The 25,034-nt window shown below is 40.7% G+C and overlaps 1 protein-coding gene across 3 annotated transcripts in view; it reads right to left on the bottom strand.

Moving 5' to 3' along the window:
* The window catches only part of SGMS1 (sphingomyelin synthase 1), a 254,168-nt gene that overhangs the window by 173,294 nt on the left and 55,840 nt on the right, over positions 1–25,034 (bottom strand). Inside the window, exon 3 of one of the 3 annotated variants that reach the window (XM_033130235.1) lies at positions 12,860–13,066. The exons of 1 other annotated variant lie outside the window; for it this stretch is intronic. The gene's annotated coding sequence lies outside the window, so the exon portion shown is untranslated. Of the gene's footprint in view, positions 1–12,797; positions 13,067–25,034 lie in introns of all 3 variants that reach the window. One more of the 3 variants, XM_033130231.1, reaches the window with a different exon arrangement.

Genomic DNA, 25,034 nt, shown 5'->3' with positions numbered 1-25,034 from the left:
TTCTGTGCTTCAATGTCCTCACTGCAAGGACTAACAGAGATAATTTATATAAAGAGTTTAGTTCCAGTATCTGGCACTAACGACTATACAAATGAAATACTAATAATAATAACAATAAAAATAAATAATAACACAAGGAATTGCTGCTGCTATTTCACATTAAGACTCAGCCCTACCACCTCAGGGATGATGTAGATGCCTGATCACTGCACTATACACCTGAAGCTGAACAATAATGAATGCCAACTATAATTTTATATATATATATGTACATATATGTATGCATATACTTACAAGAAGCGGAGTACAGCATTAGGAATAGAGACAGTGGAAATGTAGTGGCTCTGTGCGATGTCAGAGGGATAGTGGATGGGGGGAGGGGGTTTCACACAGTGTGAGGGATATAAATGATAAACGTCTAAGTATTACTTTGTCTTGTGCACCTGAAACTAATAAAAAAGAAAAAAAAGACTCAGCCCTGAGCCATATGCGAAAACATCAACAAGTAGACAATATCGGTCTACAGACCAAGAAGAATGCAATCTGCAAAATTTGAAATACACTGTGAATTCGCTAAAATATCAATAAATATCAACTACTATAACTCAAAAAGTATTATAACCTGTATTTCAAAATGCTTAGAAGTAAAAAAGTCTTCCATTTTAAGAGAAAAGAGTCGCTGTTGTGTACTGAGGGCCGACTCTGTTCCTAGTCTTATTTACAACAGGCACCTCACAGGTGTCATTCAATCTTCAAAACCACTCAGAGGTTCGTCAAATGATCCCAATTTTACAGATGAGGATTCTGAGCCTCTCGGGATTAAGGGATGGGCTCCCTGTCACACTACAGTAACAGCAGAGACTGTTGCTTAACACTGAAAGCCTCACCAGTGAGACAAGCAGGGACATAATCTCAGGGTTACACTGCCACTCCACAAAGCATTTCCTTGGCAGCAATCGGAATTTCATTGAGCAACATTCAATACCATCTATGTCTCATCCACAAGATGTGCATTAAAGAAGCCCAAATCATTGAAAGGTCATGATCTGTCACCCATTAAAGTGACATACTAGTACAAATCTCATTCTATCATCCAGTTTAGTCATAATGTCCGTTGGGAACACTGTCAGAGAGGAGTAATCTACAAATAGCTATGGTTATCCAAAAGTGACTAGATTTACAATAAACAAATTGGGTTCTAGAGCTGGGACGCTGGTGAAAAGGAAGTAACATCAATGGCACAACACAAAATAAGTGTTCAGGGCGAGCGTGGATAGAGGAGGAAAACGTAAATCAAAAAATCCTCGTCTAATTTTGCTTACAGCAGAGTATCCCTATCACGAACAGCCAATCTATGACTCTCAAACTTTCTTATTCCTGATTTTCTATGTGTCGCCCACCCTTAAGAAAAAAAGAAGGCAGCAAGACGTCTATATAAATGCTAAGACTTGAGTCTGCTGCTCAGACTTCAGAATATGAACTCCACCTCTGAGGGGAGAATCCACGTGTTTGGTCACCACTGTATCCTCAATACGATACACGGCCGGGTGGACTGTGGACTTCCACAAGTAAGGGTGTATGTTCATGCCCAGCACAATTTGGAAATGTAGAGGAGAAAAAGCGTGCAGGGCTGCCCGAGGAAGGGTTACCTACCCCATTCCAGCAGGCCTCAGCACCTAACTGCTCTTTGGAACCTAACAGTCATAGAAATGCGAGATTACAGGAGATTTTGTTTGCTTGTTTGGAATGAACATATTACACTTTGGAGGCAAAAATTCCGCCCAAACCTTTTGACTATTCAGTTTTTGGAATGAATACATATTATGCTTTGGGGGTGAAAAATGCCTCCCATCTCCTTTTGACTATTCAAAATATTTGCCAATATTTTGAAAGACTTACTGGCCTAAAATATGCCTCCTAATCTGCTATTTCAGAAATATGAATCATTCATGCAAAAAACTCACTGCTAGCATTGTGCTAGATACGACCAACACAAAGAACAAGGCCGGGCCAACTACAGTTTAATAGAGACACAGACTGTAACCAAAGAATTACAATGCCACACAACTATTGCTTTCGGCAAAGTCGGATCGAGTGCAGGAGGACGCAGAGGAGGGAATGACTACCCCTGCTGTACATTTCAATCCCACATTGCGAAAAAGAACCTTTGCAATTTCCTTGTCCAATCCTCATTATCTTCTTTAAAATGAAAAGCAGCACAGTCATCTATATACTAAATACTTTAAACAGTCCCCATGCTCCTCAGCCGTCATTCCACCCCCATGAAAAACTGTGCATTGCGTTAATGTGCACTAGCTAAATAAAAGTTCTGAAATTCATGATCAGCCACCCTGAAATGCTGGCTGCTAAAACACACACACAACTTAAGTGTTTAAGCTGTGTCAGAATTTTTTGGCCCTACTATATACCCTCCAAAATCGCTGGCCTTCTTTATAGCTGATAAAAATTGTATGTCATATTCTGTCCAAAAATCTTAAAGATACAAGCCAAATGAATGGTTTATCTAAAATCATGACGTCATCATCAGCAGTTTTGCTTTATTAAATTATTTAAGTGTTGTCCATCTCCAAGAGAGATTTAAGGCAACATACAATAAAAGGAACAGTCACAAACATGAAGTCGTGAAATGGAGAAAGACGTCGATTTTCCAACCACCAGATAATGCTGTCGGTGTGCTGGAACATGAAAATGATTTCTCAAGTTCTGATAGCCATAGCCAAAAGGAAAACGGAGCAGGCCACATTAATTCTGAACAAAGGAAGAATATAAAAGGGATTTTCCAGCTAAGTACTGAGAAACAGTCATCTTTTTTCACAGTAGCTTGTACAATATATGTAGAAGCATCATCAGGTTTCTTACATTTTTACTAAATAAAAGCTATGAGCATAATATTACAGTGTGCCTCAGTGAAGGGACTCGGGGAGGCACTGATAATGTAGAAATAAATACCTTTTGTGTACGTCCACTTTAAAGTACTACATAAGATGACGAAAAACACACATTGGGCGGGAAGGTGTCACGGAGAGGTTGGTCCCCAAAAGAAGACCTTCCAGGAAAAACTATTCAGATGTGGTCTTACCAGAAATAACTGAAATAAAAGGTTTTCAGAAATGTCAACAACTGTTTCAGTATTCAGAAGGCTGGATACTCATGTGGCTGGAGCAGGCACTGTTTACGTGTCAGCTCCCTCACCTACAACCTGCTCTGTCCCTTAATTTATCACTGAGGACCCCCTTATTACCCACCTAACCAGAAGGGGCGGAGCAATTCCAAAGTGTACTCATGACTTTATTTCGTATTTTAAAGGAACGTATACAGGCTGCCTACTTGTGCCTTAGTTTCTTTACTCAAGTTTTTACTTTTCTTAATGGTAACAAGCTCTTCTATCTGTTTGGGCAAGTGCCACACTTTGTATATCTGTTTATCATTATATTGGATTTGTGCCAAAGTAATTGCGGTTTTTGCAATTATCTTTAACCATTTAAACTGCAATTACTTTTGCATCAACCTAATAAATTCCTTTATCCTTGTATTCCAAGTGGATCCTATTCATTACAAAGAAACTTCTGGAGCCTTACGATACTAAATGTGAGATGTGAATGTGGGCATAGAAGCTGGTGGACACGCTGACCCATCTCCTTTCACAAACTTATCTGCCCTATCCCTTTTTTGGTTTCTCCCCATGGAGCCTGAACGTAAGAATAGTGACCCATAGAGTATATTCTGAGAAATGCTGTTGAAAAGTATTTCCTTGAAACAAGATCTAAATTCTTAATGGGCTGATTCACTGATACAGCTCTGTGGCCTCACCTTGGAGAATTAGAAGCCTACCACGAACTAGGCTTTCGGCTGGAAACCTGACTCTTTTGAAAGTCAGCTCTAGCCCCTGAGATGCACTCACATTTCTGATTCAGACACTTTTAGGGCAAGAGAACAAGCCTCGGCTTAGTGGGTATTCCTTAGGCACTCAAGAGACATGAGTATATGATGTTTCAGTAGGAAATTTCCTAGGCAGAATTTCAAACTATGTTCTTAGTGGTAATATATTAGACTTAGTTTTTAATACATCGCTTAACTGTATTGATATCCCTTCTTTCTTTCCACCCTTTAATTGACTCAAGTCTCACGCTCATTCCTTGTAATCAGAACCCTATTTCCTCTGCAAATGATCAACCAATTCAAAATATGGTGTGAGGGACTAGTAGTTCCTTCAAACTACCAGGAATATTTGGGTTTAAAAATGATTAAATATTGAAATATTTGGACAAAAGGTTGACAAAGCACCTTGCAATACATTAGATCATGTTTTTATTTACTGTATTAAACTTTTGTTTTAATTACAAAAATAATTATATGTTTATATTAAACATTGTAAGTGCTAAAGCCCTAAGAAAGAATTCCAGGTACTTCGAATCCTACCACTTAAAGGTAGGATTTTGATTAATGCCAAAGGAACATTTTGATTAATGCCTTTTCCAGATTTTCCCTCATGCCCCATAGTTTCTTCATTGAAATGTTAACTTTATATATTCTATCTTCGCCTACGTTTCGTCCCACGTCAATATTTTTCTTCGACATCTTTGTCATGGTTACACAATACTCCATTTTATTGACGAATTATAATGTATCCATCCATCACCCTTTGGGGGACCGCATGGGTTGCTTCCAATGTTTAGTTTCAAACAGTGCTCACTAAGCATCCTCAGAGCTAAATCTCTGAACACAGCTCTTATCACTTACTTAGAAGTTACTTCCAGAAGTAGGCTCACTGAGTCAAAGGATCAACAACACATTGTTTGCTGAGTCACAGGACTCAGGGAACCTTATAGGGAAAAGAGCCCTGTGAATCATTTCAGTTTGCATTTCTCTCACCCTCTTGTGGCTGAATTTTCCCAGTCTGTTCCTGTTGCCTTTACTGTGAGTTCAATTATTACCTGGTTTTCACGATAGGCAAATTCTGTAATCTACTGGACATCCTTAGTTCAACAAGCTATCTGGCTTAGCATAACCTCTGAGTCCTTTAAAATAAAATCTGAAGTCATTCTGTCTGTTCGCCCTTCTGTGTTCCTAATTTTTTATCCATCTGTCATTTCTGTGATATTTCTAACTGAATAACTGATATGAATCACCACATATTCCAGGGCCCTGTACTGACTCAGCTAATACTTACTTCAAACCTTTTTTTCTCCCCACAGTAACTTTCTAAACCACAGGCAAAGTAAGGTTTGGGAGCTCGGAACAAGCGCCTCCATATTTCAAACCCTCCTACTGCTAAGTATGTCGACACAGCAGCATTTCTCAGAATACATCCAGTGGGACACTGTTCTTATGAGAAGACTCACCTGGGATGGTGTCAATGATAAAACATTGGGTTCTCTGGCCCCACTCCCTCTCATAATATAGCAGTTTATTTACTTAGCGTCTCCCTGTTTATCTTTGAGGGGCCAAGGTGTGAATACATGCAGCAGTGTTTGTTAAAATCAGAGTACTTCCTGAGTGGAACAGCAGCAGCAGCTCAGGATTATTTTCTGGGTCCTAAGTCTCGTCTACATCGTACCATCAGGAAGGGTGAAGCTGCAAAGCCAAACCCAAGAAGAGCAACAGCTCCACTGTCGGAGCATTAACTGCCATCCAGGAAGATGGCTTCGACCACTTGTTGATTTTCCCGGCACATAATGAAGCTCATACTGCATCTATTAAGCCACACAGATTTAAAACCTGGACTATTAATTAAATGCCTGGACTACTCTCAAGGAAGCACTAGACAAGATGCAGACAAACCCAAAGAGCTCCAGTGTGTCTCAGGGGAGTGCCGTTAGCATTGTGGACAGGACAATTCTTCACTGGGTGGGACTGTCCCAAAGACTGAGGGACATTTAGTATCCCATACCCTCAGGATGTTAAATGCTAATATACACACCCCTCACCACCATCATTACAACCACAAATGCCCCCACAGGTTTCTAAACAACAGGGCAGGAGTGAGGGGTGGGAGGTGTAATACTACCCCACATTGAGAACCTGTGTTTCTGTTACTTGGTGAGATGGAATTAACATTCAGGAAATGACAGAAAACAATATTAATCTGGATATGGAATTGGCAGTGCAAGTTGTAAGTACCATAAAGGATCAAAAGAGACCAAGGGAGGCTAACAGCACAGAACAAGAGATGGAGACCTCTCACCTCTTTCAAGAGTCCAGTCCAGGGTTAACATTTGCTGTGAAATGTTTTTTCACAGACATCCTGGATTTCCCCTGCTTTAAGCTGATTACATGAGCTAATACAGTAAAGCACCATCCACACATTTGGCAATGCCACCTTTTAAAAATACTGTTATTGTTTCTGTCTTCCTGTTCAGGGAGAGTTTTCTCCTTGCATCCTAGGTATCCAAGGAGGGCAGGAAAACAGTGAGTGTCTTGGTGAAGGTGAAGGTAAAGGTAAAGGTGAAGGGCACAGTGGGCCTGGCCCTGCTGGGCTGCTCCAGAGAACTAAACCAGAAGTACCGGTCCCCTCACTGCAGGACTGACCCTTACTCGGCACGGAGGAGACCAGAACCTTGTCTGGTTCCTTCCGCCCATGTCAGCCATGGTCAAAGGGCCATTGTTCCCAGAAGACCAGTGTGTTTAAGCCTCTGGAAACAATGCCCCTTGTTGGTATTCTGTGTGCCAGCTGAATAAGGTCTCTGACTGTTTTCAGCCTCAGCCACAACCAGTACCTTTGCCTTTTACTGTACAGAGGCGGCAGTGGTATGTTTTCTGATGGCATCACGATGCTCAGGTGAGACAGAAAAAGTCAGTGAATGACCCATCTTTTATGGATCCTGTTCAGAATTTACTAATGACGCATGATACACTAGGTATTATATGGGCGTGGTTCTCAAACTTCTGTTGCTTATTTAAAACGAAAGTTTCTAGGCCTCAAAAAGTCTCATTTCAGTAAGTTGTGGGGTCAGGCACCTGCGATTTAGCCACCCCAGGTGTCCAATACAGGTGATCCATGGATACACTTTGTGAAAAACTGCCACAGAATGACAGTAAACTAAACAAAAAACTAGCATCTTCTTCACATTTTCTATTCTAATCTTGAAATGAATTCTTCCCTAGCAAAATAAAAATTAAACATCTGTAAATATAGAAACAAGAAATCCAACTTAATTCTGAAAGAAAAATAGAGCCCTTGTTGTAAGGCCGATATAGATATGGTAAGCCTGCAATTAAAACTCCTATTTATGTCTACGAAGACTTTATATTTCAGTCTCCACATAAGACTGCCTGATCACAAGATTTGTTAAATCAAAGCACATTCAAAGTAACTATACAAACTTGTATTTGGATAAGCTTTACTAATTTTTTTCAATATGTTTTACTTTATCCTCATAAAAGAATATCTTATCTTACCATCTGATTACTTGCATCAGCCTGGTGTGCAAACTAAGGCATAAAGAGTTTACACAACGGGTCGAAAGATCTGTGGCGAGATTAGAAGTGGCAAACAGGTTTCATGTTACTTGCCAATTCAGATACACCAGTAGTTCAGAAACAGCTGCCTAGAGTGCAACACTAAGAAAGCTGGCCTGGTGGGAGGGAGTGGTGATAGATTAGCAATGTCTGACACACGCACAGGGCAAGAGGAATGGTGGTATCTCTGCACACAAGACTAGACATGCCACCTCTCGAAGTATTTGGAAGCACTGAAAATATTTCTAAATACCAGTACTTGCATTCCTTCACTCAACAAATACAATCGAGTATCTCCTACATGCCAGACACTATGCCAGGTACGAGGGAGGTTCCAACCAAGCGTTAAGTACTACCAAAGGGATGGACGTGATGCAATAAGGTGGTCTCTAACCTGACAAAATGATATTTAAGGGGAGAACTGAAAAAAGAATAAAAGTAACAAAACGTTAAAAAGGAGGGAGGAAAGGGGAAGCGAATGCTTCCTGCTTCTGAGAAACCGAAACCAAGTCACCATGGCTGGATGACAGAGGGAGACAGGAATGGGGAGGGCTGGGCAGGCAACAGCCAGGTCACGTGGGACTTGGAGGTTGTGAGATTGCAACTGAAGATCATGGGAAGTTATGGAAAAACTGGGGGATGTACGTTTGTTTGGGTTTTTGATGGGAGCGGGTATGAATTCCAAGATTTGCATTTCATAAAGAAAATGGAAGAGTCACAGTGAAAAAAGAATGGCTGCAGTCACCCAAGTGACCAGACCAGGAGGGGGTGGTAGGGAGAAGTGGGTGGATTTGAGATACTTTTTGGAGGCAGAATCTACAGTGAGTTGGTCTGGGAAAGCATTTAGGGGATGACAGAAAGGGACAAGACCAAGACGCAGCTCTGATTAAAGTGCTCAGGATAAACTCAAGTGGAAACTACAAAGCATATTTATAGCTGGACCAACTAGGGTTCGAGACCGTAAGAAACGTTTAAGATTTGAAAATCTGGAGACTGCAAGCACAGAATATAAGACCAAAAACACTATTCCTGTATCTTCTGCTTTCCAATCTAGTTAAAGTTTGTGATAGTTATATTACTACACCTATAAAGACTTAATCCAGCAGACACATTATCATGTAAGTCTCTGATTTTCTAAGTTACAGCACTTACTACATTTTTTTACCTCTCATAACAACTTAATTTAAGTGACAAGAAAACTCCTGCTATTGAAAATTTTGTAAAGCTTTTGCACTTTCCTGCCTTGTTAAATATGGCACACCAACATAATTTCATCTTTCTTTAGAGATTTAATATCTTACTTTAACTTTACCATTCAGAGACTTATATAATGATCTCAAGCCTCTCCCTGAATGTCTGTGGCTGTGTGAATGGGGAATACCTAGCCTGGCTTGCTAAGTCATCTGTCATACTTTAAGTGCCCAGGGCTATTGTAAATTGCCCTACTTGAGATAAGACCAGGAGGTGGGTCAATGAGCATTGAAACTGTGACATAAAGATGCTGGCCTCTGGCTGAGCCACCTCCTCTGGAGATTTGGGGGAGAGAGGGAAAGGCTTGTTTCAAATTCAATCAAGAGAACCAAGGTGGAGCCTCCAAATTCATGACTAGAACCAAACTCTAGGACTCATCCACCTAAAAAGGGGACTTTGACTCCTGGAGCTGATGTTTTCTTTTCTGATAAAACACCTATCTTAGGACAAGGCACTAAAACTGACAGCTAATTTCACTTCAAGAAGAGTTTCTGCTTTTATCCTGCCAACAGGTTTTAATAGGAAAAGCTCAAGATGCTGGCATCCACAGATGCAAGAGTCTGTGTTTCTCACACCTGTGCCTAAAATCACTGTGGCGAAAACTGTTATTTCTTTTTTGTTCTTAAAATCTTTCCAAAGCCACCACTACTAACACCAGATCCTCAAGGCACAGGTGTGCCTTGAGACCCCACCCTATAACTTCCACTTTTTATTCTTCAAAGACTTGTGCGGCATACGAGGGAAGTATATAAACAAAATTTCCAGGTTCTGTGTGTCTAAAAATGGCCGGAAGTACATTTATTATTCTCCTTAATATTATTTTTAAAAATTCAAAAAGATCTGACGCACATATGTATTTACTTACAAATCACTGTTTTGAAGTGATGCCATTCATTGAATTCTTAGACATCTGTTTAAGAACAGATTACGAGATACCAAAAAGATTGAACTAAAAAAGAAAAAATAGAATTTCTCTTACACCACCAATCCGGGTTTAGAGCAGAAAATATGCACATGCATACTTGTTCATTAAAAAAAAAAAAGAGGTCAAGGGAGTGAGAATTTATGAATAACATGAGTCAAAGTAAAAGCAAAGTGCCATAAAGAAAAGTTTGTGAAAAAATAGAAAAGCTACATATGTAAATATAGAAAATATAGAAAACTATATATCATATATGTATATTATGTATAATACGTATAAGTATATGTTACATATAGTATATATAAAATATAAATTATCTATAATGATATACATATAACAATGATATATATTATTCAGAAAGTCCCAGTTTTTCTTTGTTAGTTGGTTTTTATTTTTCAGCAACCATTCATGCAGGTTTTTTTTGGTTATTGTAACGTAATGACAATTGCAAAAGGAAAATTTTTTCAGATATCCCAGCTTTTTTGGTTATTGTAACGTAATGACAATTGCAAAAGGAAAATTTTTTCAGATATCCCAGCTTTTTTGGTTATTGTAACGTAATGACAATTGCAAAAGGAAAATTTTTTCAGATATCCCAGCTTTTTTGGTTATTGTAACGTAATGACAATTGCAAAAGGAAAATTTTTTCAGATATCCCAGTTTTTAAACATGAAACTTACCTGCTTTTCAGACCAAAGGAAGCCATCATTGCTAGACTTGGAACCACTTCCCTGACACATACAGTCCTGTATGACCACTATCAGGCCAATTTTAACAAGTGACATTAGGCAACCACGTCTGGTCTGCCACAATCCAGACAGCACTGGTGAGTATCATGAGCACCCAAACTATCTTGGAGAAAAAGGTTGACTCTCTGCAGAGCAGTGGATATTTTAAGACAAACTTAGATTTTCCATTACAGTATGCTCAGCTGGAAAAACTGACTCTGTAGCAAGGCTGGCAATTTGACTTACGAGTGACGCTAAAGTCTGAGGCTGATTTTCACCTCTCTGGAACCATGGGTGGGAAAAAGGACAGCAGGGACGTGAGGCAGTGCATTTCAGCACATCTGCACACAGGCCTGGGGCTGGCCCTCACTCAAGTTATTTTAAAAAGCCAAGGTGAATAAATATATGTATATCTAGTTGTAAAAAAGTATTAAGTATTAGAACAAAAGGGTTTGTGGTGAAAAACAAATCTTGCAAGTACAGCAGAAAACAACCCCACTGACTCTAGTGGGGAAAGGAGTTTCTGTAGGGCTGGTGACCTGCATTCAGGTGAACCCCTGAAACAAAGTGTTGCTGATGTTCTACTTATAGAGGAGGAAGGTTGGATAATGGGGTTTTGAGGACAAAACAACTAAGCATGGAGCAGTCAAGTCGCTTCAGCAGAAGTACCGTCTTTCCCCAAAAATAAGACATAGCCAGACCATCAGCTTTAATGTGTCTTTTGGAGAAAAAATTAATATAAGACCCGGTCTTATTTTACTACAAGACCGGGTATAATATAATATAATTAATATAATATAATATAATATAATATAATATAATATAATATAATACCAGGTCTTACATTAATTTTTGTTCCAAAAGACGCATGAGAGCTGATGGTCCAACTAGGTCTTATTTTCGGGGAAACACGGTATATAGTAACTATTGACTCCCAAAAGCCAAAAACCCAAAATAGTCTGCATGTTGAAACCAAAAACGACGGCTTAGTTTGGCCTGATGACCACACTTGTGAGTGAACTTTACAGGTAGTTTTTAATCCAAAACATTTTTTCACTTGACTTAATTCCAAATGTCTGTTAGCTTTAAACAAACAAAACAAAAACAGAAAAAATTCAAACCCTCATTCACTCAAGTGACAGAAAATTGACCACTGCAGGAGCCATTTAAAGAATGTAGTTACACAGCCTTCAAAGGCAATCCCAGGGGAGGCATTCCCGAACCGTCCTGTATAGGCTGCTCTACCAAAATCAGTCCTTATTTGCCATGACAGACCATTCTGAGGAAGAAAATACTGTGTTGGATGTGGAGGTTCTGATACATTTATTTCTCAAATGTCTGCTCTACTTACATATGCTGCTACAACCTGTAGGAATATAACAACAACAATATCAGGCAACAGCTATTGAATGCCAGGGGTGTCTAAAGTGCTTTATGAGTTAACCCAGTAATCCGTGCAACAACTCTGAGGTAGTTACTTTTATTGTCTCCATTTCACAGGCAAGGAAACTGAAGCACAAAAAAGTGAAGTAAGCGCCCCCATCACACAGGGAGGCGCAGAGGAGATGAACCAGAGTGCAAACACATTCGCCAACACAGGAAGCCAGAGCTCTAGATAAAGGAATCCTACACCTATATATCATATGAATGCTCTATTAACCATGACACAACCTCACTTCAGGGAAGGACAGCAGGCTCACGGGCCTTCTTCACTTCATTTGCATGGGTTTCTACCTATAAGATAGATTTTCAGCTGCAACTAACAGTTTACTTTTTGCTCACATTCAGTATTTTCCTTAATAGAAAATTTAAATCAAAAGCTTTTGCTGAAAATCTAAGACAGACAATGAATGTATCTATCAGGTCTAACTGCAAAGCTCACGAGAAATAAAACTGAAATAGATCCTTTACCTAACAATCAACTAAAATGCCACCTTGCAGTTTTAGAAGGTGAAAGATTTTGAAGATGTGAAATGAACAGGGGAAAACAGGAAGTCACACAGAGTCCAGGCTGATGCTAGGAGTGCTGGCAGCCCACAGCCTCTTGTCCTACAAGCTCAGTCTAAATGTCATGAACCCCAGGGATCAGGATGCGCTACAAACACCCCTTTCCACTTGCCCCCAAAAGAAACGTGGAACGTGTGCCATTTATTCCATTGATAAGTTCAATCTACTGAAATTACCCTCAACTTTGATTTGTAGGTGGAAAATAATTTGGTTAAATGAGTCATAGTTTCTGTCTAAAAGAGGAAAAAGAAAAGCAACATAAACTCAGCCCTGGTGGCTATGGTGGCTCTAAGGAGGAAATGGCAGCACGTGTGCAACACCAATAAAATCAAGAAAAGGGGATGGGACTAGCTTTGAGGGTGGCAAGGCGGGTCTTCCACTGAAGCACGCGTAGAACATCACTAGCCTACCTCAAAGGGGGGAAGCTCTGTGATATTAAAGGGACTCACAGGCCCCTTTGCCGCTGGCACACCTGGAATTCCTCGTGTGAGAGGAGCACGAAGTGACCATCCTCAACACTGCTTGTGAAAATGTCTTCTCCTTCCAGGTTTCTACAGGCAGGGAATTCAGAAAGAGGTGTTGGTGTTGGCCCCTGGTCGGTGATTCTGTTGGGTGGATGGTGAGGGAGGAGCCCAAATGATTTCCTTTCCTTGGTTCTGCTTCAGAAAAGGTTTTCTTGCTAAAAAAAACAAACAAACAAACAAAAAATTGCAATCAGTAGCAAACATATAAGGCATAGTCACTGTAGTAAAATCCACGGAGATGCACTTTTTATAAGCTGATTCTAACAAGAGACACTGCTTAGAAGACACAGCACTTAGTTTTCATCCATTATACCAACTAAGAATCTCGTGAGATAGGTATTTTTGTCCTCATTTTACAGATTAAAAAAAAAACAAACCCTGGAATTTCTCTTTAATGAAATATTGTTTCCATCCCAAAGTGGGAATCGCTGCTCAGAAAGGAGCCTCTCAGAGACTCCTTGATAGGAAAGTGCCAGTGGACTCACAGATGAGGACACTCTAGTTTAATAAATTAATTCCCTTTCACTAAAGAAGACTGATACGGAAACACGGCATAAGAGGGCTATTCACTGTTTCTACTGAACCAAACACACAAATCACAACATTTGAGGCTGGCTGGATTAAATAATAAAACTGGACTCTACTTCAGAATCAGTGATTTGTGTCCAAAAATATTTCAGGAGTAAAAGGGTGATTTTTAAAAAGTGCAGGTCATACCACTCATTTTGTGAATATGCTTCCATTTTCATAAAACATGTAAGATTAAAGCATAGAATTTATCTCCTCGTCGCATGCAAAAGAAACGACAAGTTCAAATGCCAGCAACCAATGAAAAACAAGGAAGTATTCCCAGGATTATTTTCGCCACACAACCTTGGCTCTGTGAGTGTCTCTGCCATCAATTACTCAGAAGCACCACAACTTTGAAAATAAAACTACCATCAAAAGAGGATAAAGCAGAAAGTTCAACAGGAAATAAATTTGAATTGACTGGGGAAAGGCTATGAAAACCAAATTAAAAATTCATATTCCATTAACTTGGATTGTGTGACATTCCAGCTGGGTGGAGCTCAAGTTCACCTTTGACTCCTCCAAGAAAAGGAAACCCTACACACATTAGTAATTACAAGGCGGCAGAGATATTTTAACACCTATTTGTTTTATTGTTTAAGTTTATTGTGTGTAAGCAAACAGATTGCTTAATCCCTAATTTTTCTCTATTTTTTTTCCCTGATTATGAAAAAACCTAGTATATACAGAAGTCTTAAGTGAGCTGACAATGGTCCCTTAAGGGTCCCGCCTTTCGTCACTATTCCTCTAGGCACCAGTGAAGCAACTACAAGTTCTGATCCCTCTATCTAATCTGTGTGTGGCTGACAAACTAATTATCTGAAAGCACTGCTTTTATCAGCTTTTATACATCCCTGCTGCCAGTCAGAAAGACCTAGCCTGGTTTTCAAGGCCAATGCATCTGGCCCCAACCTCATTTCCTACTGCCCTTCCTTCCCAGGCCTCCACTCCAGCCAGAGTCATATACTGCCTAACCCTGAACATTGCTCTCCCTGACGTACAAAGGCACCCTGACCACTCTCCCACCTGAAATGCTCAGAAACCTGAGAGGTCGGAATACTGCACCACTCTGGTTGGCCACCTGCTTCTCTCACCCCTCCTCCTCAGACTCTGGACAACTTTCACCGTTGCCCAACCCCTAAATAGACACCCATTTCCCAGGACCCTGCCCATTCTCCCTTCGTCATCCAGGTAGATGGAGTTTGTGAGGAAGCGATGGAGGCAGCCCTGTCTAAGCCAGAAATTTCCAAAGTATCTTTGGCCACGGCTCCTCGGAGAACTGGCTGGCTCCATAGCTGAAGCAGGAAATATATAAGATGAGCTTGACATACCCTGTAGGGCCAGAAAGAGTACTAAAATGCACATGTGTGTGCACCCACGTACACACACATACGACAATGGGAGCATGCCAGAGGGCACAGGAGCCAACTGAAAGAGCTCCCAATGGCCAAAGCTGGAACAATTTGAGCAAATAAATAAATAATGTGTATTAGATAATAACCCAAAGCATAAATTAAATAGCCATGAATCCATGCTGATATAACTGATTGAATGAATGAATGAATGAATGAGGGAGAATACACAAATATATGCAGAAGAACTCAAAATAATTTATGTTGATATTCCACACTCAAGACGGTAGAGCGTAACTCCCTACTCCTTACATGTAGGCTGTACAGTGACTTTCTTCCAGGGAGTAGAGTATGGAAAGGGAAAAAAAGAAACTTTACAGTGGAGAAACTTGACAAACACAGTCTCGGCAAGATGACAAGGTCAATATCAAAAGTGATAAGTCATGTTAACACTATGTACTATAGATATGATTAAAATGGGGCTTCATTTCTGAGGTCTTCCTCATAAAAACCAATAACTCCAATCTAATCATGAAAAAAACATCAGCTAAATCCCAATTGGGGGAAATTCTGCAAAATACCTGACTAGTATTCCTCAAAACTATCAAGGTCATCAAAAGCAAATAATATCTGACTCTAATAGTCTAGGAGTCTAAGGAGACATGACAACGAGATGTAAATACGACATCCTGGATGGGATCCTGAAGGAGAAAAGGGTATTTGGAAAAAACTAAGGAAATCTGAATAAAATATGGCTTTAGGTATTGTAACAATGTATCAATATTGGATCATTAATTATGACAAATGTACCATACTAATATAAGATGTTTACATAACAGTAGGGGAAACTGGGACTATAGAAAGTCTCTGTACTACCTTTGTAACTTTTCCCTCAATCTAAAACTATTCTAAAATTGAGTTTATTTTTAAAAATTATCCTTGGCTCTCCTATTTCCCGTACCCCACACCCAGACTGTAGTCCAAATTACCTCTTTCTGTTCCCTCCTCTCCCATATCCTCGGCCACTGCTCTCCCTAATTTTTGTATTCTCCAATCAGTCCTCCATATAGTTGCCAGAGTAAGCTTTCTAACACACACGTCTGATCAAAACCCTTCAACAGCTCCCCCTTATGTAGATCAGAGCTGGCAGACTTTTTTCTGTATAGGCCCAATCAGTATATATTTTAAGCCCTGCAAGCCGAGTCTACTCTTCCATTATAGTGCTAAAACTTGCGTGTATTAATATGTAAATGGCTGCAGCTGTGTTCTAATAAAACTTTATTCATAAAAACAGGCAAAGGACTGGATTTGGCCCACAAGCCGTAGTCTACCAGCTGCTGACCTAGAGAATCAAGTCTAAACTCCTTCAACTGACATTCAAGGCATGATCCACAGTACCCCTGAACCCACTATCCAGAGGAGCCCTGCCTCCTTTGGCTAAGTCATCTGCTCCCACATGGGTATGCTCCCTGCTTCCCCTTCCCTTAGAGGAGGTGAGGCATCTCCTCTGTGAAGTGTCTTCAGATCATTTCACATCGGAATAACTTCTCCTTTATCACAAATCGTAGTATATCTGGACCCCTATAACTCATCTGGCAGAACATCAGCTAAAATGTTAAACATCATCATAAATTATTTAATTTTGTACATTTGTCTTGGATTTGTTCTTTCCAATGAATTCCAAGCATGTTTAAGGTATTAAGTAACATGAAGTTAGTTAAGACATACCTGATGCCTTCAAAAGACTAGTAGGTAATAAGTAACTGAACTAGTACATCCTAAAGCATGTTCTGAGTTCTTCGTGACATGTTAATAGGTATAGCTTTTAAAATGAAGTGTTTTATAATCAACTAAGTCTGAGGAATTCTGGGTTCAACTAAGTTATGCAGCTTTCTTTGTCACAGGAATTTTCAAAGCTTTCATTGTACATTGTCAATCCCCTTAAAGAGGAATATATTATACGATAATTCTCCAATCTGTTTGGCCATGGAATTTTTTTCACATTTTTAGCATCTGTGTCCTGCTGAACAGTTAGGGAATTGTTGAAATTAAGCATATGCCTACAAGGAAGACTGAAACTTCTAGTTCTTTCTGTTTGTCACTGAAGTACACTGAATAATGGTCTCCCAGCAGATATCCATGTCCTAATTTCTAGAATCTGTGAATGTTACCTTATATGGAAAAAAAAGGACTTTGCATATTGATTTGAGATGGGGAAATTATCAGGATGGGCACTCAATGCAATCAAAGGTATCCTTATTAGAGGTGGGCAGTGGGCGATCTGACACCAGACAGAAGAGAAGGCAGTGTGACCAGGAGGCAGAGACGGAGTAAGGCAGCCGTAAACCGTGGAATGTGGGCAGCCGCCATAAACTGGAAGAGGCCCGGAATAGCTTCTCTCCCAGAACCTCCAGAGGGAGCACAGCCCTGCCAACACCTTGATTTCAGCCCAGTGAAACTGACTTTGGATTTCTGTCCGCCAGAACTGACAGAAAATAAGTTTATGCTGTTTAAGTCACCAAATTTGTAATAATTTGTTACAGCACCCATAGGAAACTAATACAACCACAGTGCCAATCACAGTGCAGTGCTCTTTGCCGACATTAAATATTCTTAAATGAAGTCAAATTAGCCTTGTCCACAATTCGGTCACAATTAGCCTTGGCTAGTGAGGTTTCATCAGCCACTTATAGGGCACAGTATAAGTCTCTGAACCTGGGCTAAACCACTTGGGTTCATATACCAGCTCTAACATTTACTAGTTAATTATATGATCTTGGTCAAGGTGTTTATCCTCTTTGTGACTCAGTTACCTCACCTGTAAAATGGGGCTATATTCATAGAGTTGCTTTGTCGATTAGATGAAATCATGTGCAAAAAGCTTAGTACAGTTCCTGACATACAATAGCACTCAGTAAATAAAAACTATTTATTATTAAATTATAGTATTATTGCTACTTAGAGGGGGGAAAAATCTACTTTCACCCCAAGCTAAATCTCATATTTTTTTATTCTCAGTTTGATAAACTATACCCAATTTCTAGATTAGGACATTTAAAATGACCTCGACAAAGTAAGGCAGGTGGAAAAGTCCACGACTGCCTCTCTGAATCACAGCTTTGGGGTATCTGACTTGTTTAATTATGACAACTAATAGCTCCAAGACATGTGCTTAATGTCATGTGTTAAATTCATGCCTCTCAGTAAAAGGCCTAAAGCTATTCTTCTTGTGTGGCTCATCTATATTAATTAGGTAAAAGTGCCAACAAAGCCCTCTTTTCTTAATTATTAAGCTACTGATGCTCCATTTGCTAGTTTTTATCTTAATGTTTGGTTATGCTCAGAGCAACAGATGAAATTTTTCCGATAGGTCCCAATATCGGAATGGCACAAGGACATCAGCCAAGGAGACGAACGGTCTTGGTATCATGTACAAAGTCCTCCCAGCATGCCTGCCACGTCTCGGTCTCACCCCATCTACCACTGTTCTCCATGGACACCCTAAGTGCCACTTGCTGCCACATCCTACAGCGTGAACAGCCTCCATGGGTGATTGAGGAGCTACCATACAATGTACCTGATCAGAACTATTGGGGCACTATTGGTCACTATAAGGGGCTTGAGACTCAGAGCTCTGCTTCCTTAAGCCTTCTACTAAAATGGAGGTATCTTTAGGAAAGTTAATATTTTAATTCTTTATCATACTGCAATAGTCATTAGTATAAAAGAGCCAGAAGATAGGGTTGACATAAGAAGGCAGCAAGATTCTAAAAAAGGATATGGGAAAAAGCATGACATATTCACTATTCTTTTGGGTGTCACAGTCAAGAATTGTTAAGAAAATTGTGGCTCAAGTAACCTAATCTATATATTCTCCAGAATCCTAGTAAAGTGGGATGGGCCAAGAAGACTTGCATTTGCACGAGATTCCAACAGATACCACAAGAAAAATGATCCAGACCTCCTTAGGACACTGGAACTAAGAACCTCCAACAAAAGCGAAAAGGGCCACCTCAACTTCTGGGGGCTGCCCCAAGTAGACAGAGCATAAGAGACAGACGACAGATCGAGATGTCCCTTACTTCAGCAAGAGTCCCAACCACAAGAGTCTCCACGTCACATAAGGCGAAGATGAAAAAAGAGTGATGTCAACACAACCAACACATTTCCCACCCCACCTGCCCCTAAATGTCAGGCCGAGTCAGCTTGCCCTGTGAGCAGTGGCTAAGAAGCAACAGCTAAGGCCAGGAGACAGCGAGACAGAGCTCAGTTCTAGGGACTAGGATTAAAAGAACTTGAAAGTTATCCTTGGAGCCTGCAGAGAAAAGCAGGGACTTGGCAAGAAGTACAGCCGGCAGGGGTCTCATAGCACAGCGGGTGGGAGTTCCGAATCTCCACACTGATTACTACTCCCTTGGCTCTACAACCCCAGGCAACTAAGGAGCTGTAGAGGCACAAGTCACACTAACAAGTTATGGTACAAACAACCCCAATTAAGGGGCTGTGGAGAAAAACAAAAGTAAGTCACAGCTCTAGCCACATTCAAGAAACAGAGAGGGAATAGCACTCCCTTGGCAATGACAAACAGATGCACACATAGCATACATGTCATAAACACACAGCCAAACTGTCCTCGTCTGTCAGCCAGGGAAAGACCATGTCGGGACATTGCAAAACCTCACTAAGTCCTGCTAATTCAGGGAAGCAATCTGAAACTAATGAAAAGTTAAAATGTTAGCGATTTTTAAGAAGCACTTCCTTTATTTTTAAATTTTAAAATCGAGGTTATAAACCCAAATGCCAATGGAGCTGGGCCTGGAGGGCAATGGTTATGGCTGGCGGGTATGAAGAACCTGAAGGTGTGTGCCGCATCCAAGGGGGCCCAAACCACCTGCCGTCATGGGAAGCATGGGACAGGAGTGGGCAGCTGCAGCCCCCAGGGCCGACGGACACCTGAGATGGTTGCGGGGCCGCACCCAGCAGAGCCCGTGTAGAGAATCACAGAACCACTGACTCTCTGGTTGCTTGTCTTTTAAGATGAAAGTCAGATGAGAGAATAAAATTTAGTTCCAAGGAATATGAAATGAGAAGTGAAAGTCCTTCCCTTCTACTCCCCCAACTGTTAACAGATTAGATCACTACATGTGCTTCTTTTCCTAGACATACAAGATGTTCTACAAGTTGCTTTTCTCACTCAACAGTGAGAAAATGGAATCCTTCCATGTCAGTACATTCAGATCTACCGCATTCTTCTTACCAAGGCAGAGTGAGAAGACAGAATTTCAATGCTGGGAGATGACTGACGAGCCTCTAGGCCAATTCTTTCCGCTTAACAGGTGGGGTCCCCAGAGGTTTCGTCATCCTCTAACCACACAGGAAAGAAGCCTGAGCCCCACCCTTACCTCCCCCCACCACCCAACATGCGGCCACGCCAGCAGGTGTCACCAGGATCACGCCAGCCTCTTTACTTTCCAAAGGAGCCAAGCAAAAAGGCCAAGCTTCCCACGTGGTAGGTGAGAAGCACTAAGGGAGATAAAATTACCTTAGAAGAAAGCAATGGATTGTAATCAGTTGAAGAAATTTATAAACATAAACTTCTTTTAGTTAGTTAGTTTGTTTGTTTTGTTTTAATAACACATATCTAGAACCACTCAAAATGCATCTAAGTTACTAAATTAGAATTCCCTTAGCAGTCATAGTCTAGCTATTTCCGAAACACACTTGAAGTGGAGTTAACCGAGATTTTTGTGAAGTTCAACATCTTCCTGATTCTAAGCCTTAAAGAAATAGGATAGGACCTGAGTCATAAATAAACTGTTTATCCCAGCCAGCTAGCAGATGCAATTACTGGGACTCCTAGTAAATCCAGACCTGCACTAATGGAATAAAGGATGTGGTCCAGGCCTCTGCTTCAAAGACCACACTTATCTAAGAAAACATTAAAAGAAGAACTGCTAAAATTCATATGTAAAATATTAATTCTGTTAGTGACTCAAGGTACTAAAGAGCTAATTGAGTATTCAGACCTTCAGAAACTCCAGTTTGGATCCCAGATATAGAAAAAGCTCTCTATCTAAAGATATAAACTCCCTGGAGGCCAAAACCTCCCTGCATAGCTAGCTTTCAAAACATTTTAGGAAACTTGACCTCAAATTAAAATCGGCATTTCAGCAAGGGTTACTCAGAGCCTTTGGAGAAACTATATTTCAGATAAACACAAATTGGAGAAATGAGTTATTCTCATATCCTATTAATACAATTTGCTAGAAACCGGGAATATTCCAGATTGCTCTCCTTTTCCCCTCTTCCATTCCCAAATGAGAAGCATCAAGCGCATGCCCTAGTCTTGACTCCTTTCTCCTCTCCAAACACGTGGTTTAGGTTCTCACCAAATCTTCGGTAACAGCCTCCTCATTCATTCTCAGTCACCAATCTTGCCCCTCTCCCATCTGTTCCCTACAAAACTGCCTGAGTACTCTCATTCACTCATTCAACAAATACGTACAGAGCGCCTGCTACTCGACAGACACTGAGGATAAAGCAGGGTGCACAACTGAGTCCTTGCCCCCAGGACACCACAAGGTGGTGTCAGATAAGTGATCAGTGCCATGGAGAATAAGAAGGCAGGGAGGGGGGCAGGGAGCTCTTGGGGGGCTGGGTTATTTTATCTAAGTGGTCAGCAAAGGCCTCGTTCCTAAGGGGACGTGAGCATGTCCCGAGGAAGGCGAGTGGACAAACACATCAGGGAAGAGTATTCCAGGTGGAGAGGGCAGCAGGTGCATCCCCGGAGCACGTGCCTGGTGCATCTGAGGACCGCAAGGGGGCCAGCAGGGTGGCTGGAGCACGGTGACAAAGGGGCAGTCCTCAGGGGTGCGATCAGGAGCCGTGGGGCACACAGCAACAACAGGGAGCTGGTCTGCAGTGAAATGGGAACTGCTTCTGTGCAGAAACTCCTTCCCAGAAATTACAGCTCTTCAGAATCCTAAGAAAACTCAGTCAAGAAATGGGAGGAAGGTATTACAATTCTGCTTGCTTAGCAATCAACATATTACAGAATCCACGGACATTAAGTCCAAAGCAAGAGCAAGAAATTCTGACATACAGAGGGGAAGGTTATGGCCCACATTTTTGAGAATTGGGTCAGAAGCATGTAGAAGTGAAGGTGCCCGAATGTACTCAGTCTTGCTTGTAGCTGTTACCATGCTCTAAGTGTGTTTATGGTCCTGTCTACTGTCAATGCTGAGTCAATCATACAAATAAAGTTAATATAAATAAGCTATGCACAGCATGCCTCATACAAATCCTGATTCTACATAGTGCTTTTAGTCTTGTTAAAAGAGCCCAATGTTGATATGATTCAAACACTCCCAGATAATGTTCAGAGCGTTTTCCAGTGTTTGAATACACAGTATAGGGTACAGTTCCTTGTAAATAGTACTAAACTTAGTATTTATTTACTAAACAATTTTTTAGACATCCATAATAATGAATAAAGACTAACAAGAATGTTGGAAGTATTTTAAGAATGATAAAGTAAATCAATTAGCTTTTTACTAGGTATGTTTTAAATGTTACAAAAATTTTAATAGTAAGAAGAATATGTGCTTTAACAGAAAAAATGCAAAGAAAAGATGGAAAAGTTGTAGAAATTAGACCTTGATCTAAAATCTGAAGTAGAAAAAAAAAATCAATTTCAACAGCGAAACCAAATAAGGGCAATCAGAAAAATAATTTTATCGTTATAAAAGAAAATGAGTTTATATGAGCCTAGGGAACCCAAACATTTTATAACAAGCAGTAAGCATGCCCACTCTTTGCTCCAGAGACACTCTCTCTATCTTCCAAGGCTATTCGCTGCACAAACAAGTGCCTCTACTCACAAGAGAAACCCACGGGGAACTGCTTCTCAGTTGTAGGCTGGTTAACAACAGGGAAAGACAGGCCTGGGGAGAAAGTGGAACCTACGGTTTCAGAGTGTGATTGGCGGTTTCATGTGCTAACGGTTCCATGAACTCGCAGTAACATAATCATCCTCCTCATCATGACTGTTTGTTTATTTTCTGAAAATAACAAGGACATTTTATTTAAAGGTACCACACACATTTCACCCCCATGTGCTGAATCTAATTCACAGCCTAGAAGCTTCCTGCTATAAAAAACAAACAAGTTCCTCCTGGCTGCTTAAACTTCATGCCTGAAATATCCCAGATAAGCAAGATAGAATGAGCCAAACACCATGATGAAAAACGGTATCTGGCATCTTCTCCTGAATTAGAGAACTGGATTCGATCGTTGTTTAAGGACATGAAATTTCAAGGCCTGGGACCACTTTAGCGTAAGTACATACTGGTCTGGAAGCTATTAGGACTGCTTTGTAATGATCCATTCACACAACACCTGGAAAAGAGAATTCTGAACTAAAACCGACCGTGACGCTAAGGGAAACTGGTAAATATGCAGCAGCAACGTACACATAACGTATCAAATACCCGTTACTAAAACTACAAGGGTCAGCCAAGGACGACCCCTAATGTTTTATTTGCCATAATCTTTTATTTCAACTTGCTTTTGCTTCTTTAAGCAATATTAGTATCCAAAACACCAGCCAAACAACCCTACAGCCTGCCCCCATCCGGCTGCCAGAACTACAACCAGAACTGTCATTCCAAGTCATCTGCAATCACTCATCTTCTGTGTGTGCACCCACATCTGTTATCCTATCCACAAAGGCAGACACACACCGTGGACACCCAGCCTGCTGTTGGAGTGAAGGAGAAAAAGAGAAAGGATTAAATATAGCTATCTTGGCCAAATCTCTGAATATAGAAGCTCTAACCATCAGATATATATTAGAATTAAACCCTGTTTACTGGTAAGGAAACTGAACCCTAAAGAAGTTAAGCAACTTGTCCGAGGTCATACAGGTCTGTCTGAGTATAAACTGCTACCCTGTACGCACCATGTATTACCAAAAGAATTTTTGCAGGTTTTCTCAACAGGCTGAGCCTGCCCCAAGGGCAAAGGCAATATTTTCACCCGCAGAGAAGAATTAAGTTTCTCACATAGTGAGCTCTGGGTAGATACCCACACCGTGCAGAGGGTGTTGCCTAGTCACGCGGGGGACAAGGATAGATTCAGTGTGTGTCCCAGCACTTAGAAGTTCCTAAAAACAAAATCCATTCTCTCCTATGTAAAACTGTAAGGAATTTCAATTCCACCACGTGAACAGGAAGAAGCATCTGACACCTCTTCTTTAAACAGAGGAAAGGAAAGTTTAAGACAGAAGAAAGGAAATAAGCAGGTATAAATAGCTCAGCAAAAATGTGGTTTCTCGTAGGAACTTTTAAAACGTGTCCTTCAATTTGTTACATGTAGGTATATTCATACATATACATTTGTACAGATGTGTGCAATACAACTGCCAGGTCTTAATGCCTGGCACTGAGAAAACAGATCATCAGTGACAAGCATAAATCGAATCGATGGAATGAAAGTCCTTTTCCACACATGCCTGGTGGCCCAAACCTTTCAGTAAGAGATCTGACAACAACCGTAAAGGTATCATACCCTTTGAGGCAGTAGTTCCATTCCCCTAACACACCCTGACCATTTTAGTGAATTTCCTTCCACTCCTTATAGAGTTTTCACCCAGCTATGATCACGGGCCACACACAGTTTCTGCATCTTGCTACACAGGTTTCCTGACAGCCATTTTTAAAGGCTGCATGACTTGGCAATGGACCACAATCACTGGGATAGGAGTCCTGCTGTGCCTGGTAATCGTTTTATGTTATAATCACACCATGTTAGTCCAGCATAGTCTCTGAGCCATGAGGCTCAACAGAGCTGCTTACATTTTACTGATTACATCTCGCAAATACAAAATTTTAAGTCCATAGTTTAAGAACCAGTCAACTGGTACAGTCGACAGGTACAAAGTAAGACTAGGGGTTAAAGGGCCTGGTTTCTGAACCTTGAACTAGTGACATTGACACGAAAGGGCTTCTCACTAAAGAAACTCTCAAGTTTTCTTTTCCCTAGTGTTTCGTCTCTGTAATCCCTGGTTATAATCATTTTTCTAATCAGTTTCTTGATCATTAACGATAGATTGTTGGGTGGCCATGGTTGGGTGCTCCGTGGTTAGAGTGCAGTGCTCCTAACCCCAAGGTCGCTGATTCGATTCCCACATGGGCCAGTGAGC

Source organism: Rhinolophus ferrumequinum, chromosome 16 (genome assembly GCF_004115265.2).
Source record: "Rhinolophus ferrumequinum isolate MPI-CBG mRhiFer1 chromosome 16, mRhiFer1_v1.p, whole genome shotgun sequence".
In the NCBI taxonomy this organism is placed as follows: domain Eukaryota; kingdom Metazoa; phylum Chordata; class Mammalia; order Chiroptera; family Rhinolophidae; genus Rhinolophus; species Rhinolophus ferrumequinum.
The sequence above is the reverse complement of the archived record's forward strand: the minus strand, read 5'-3'. Positions and strand labels throughout refer to the sequence as shown.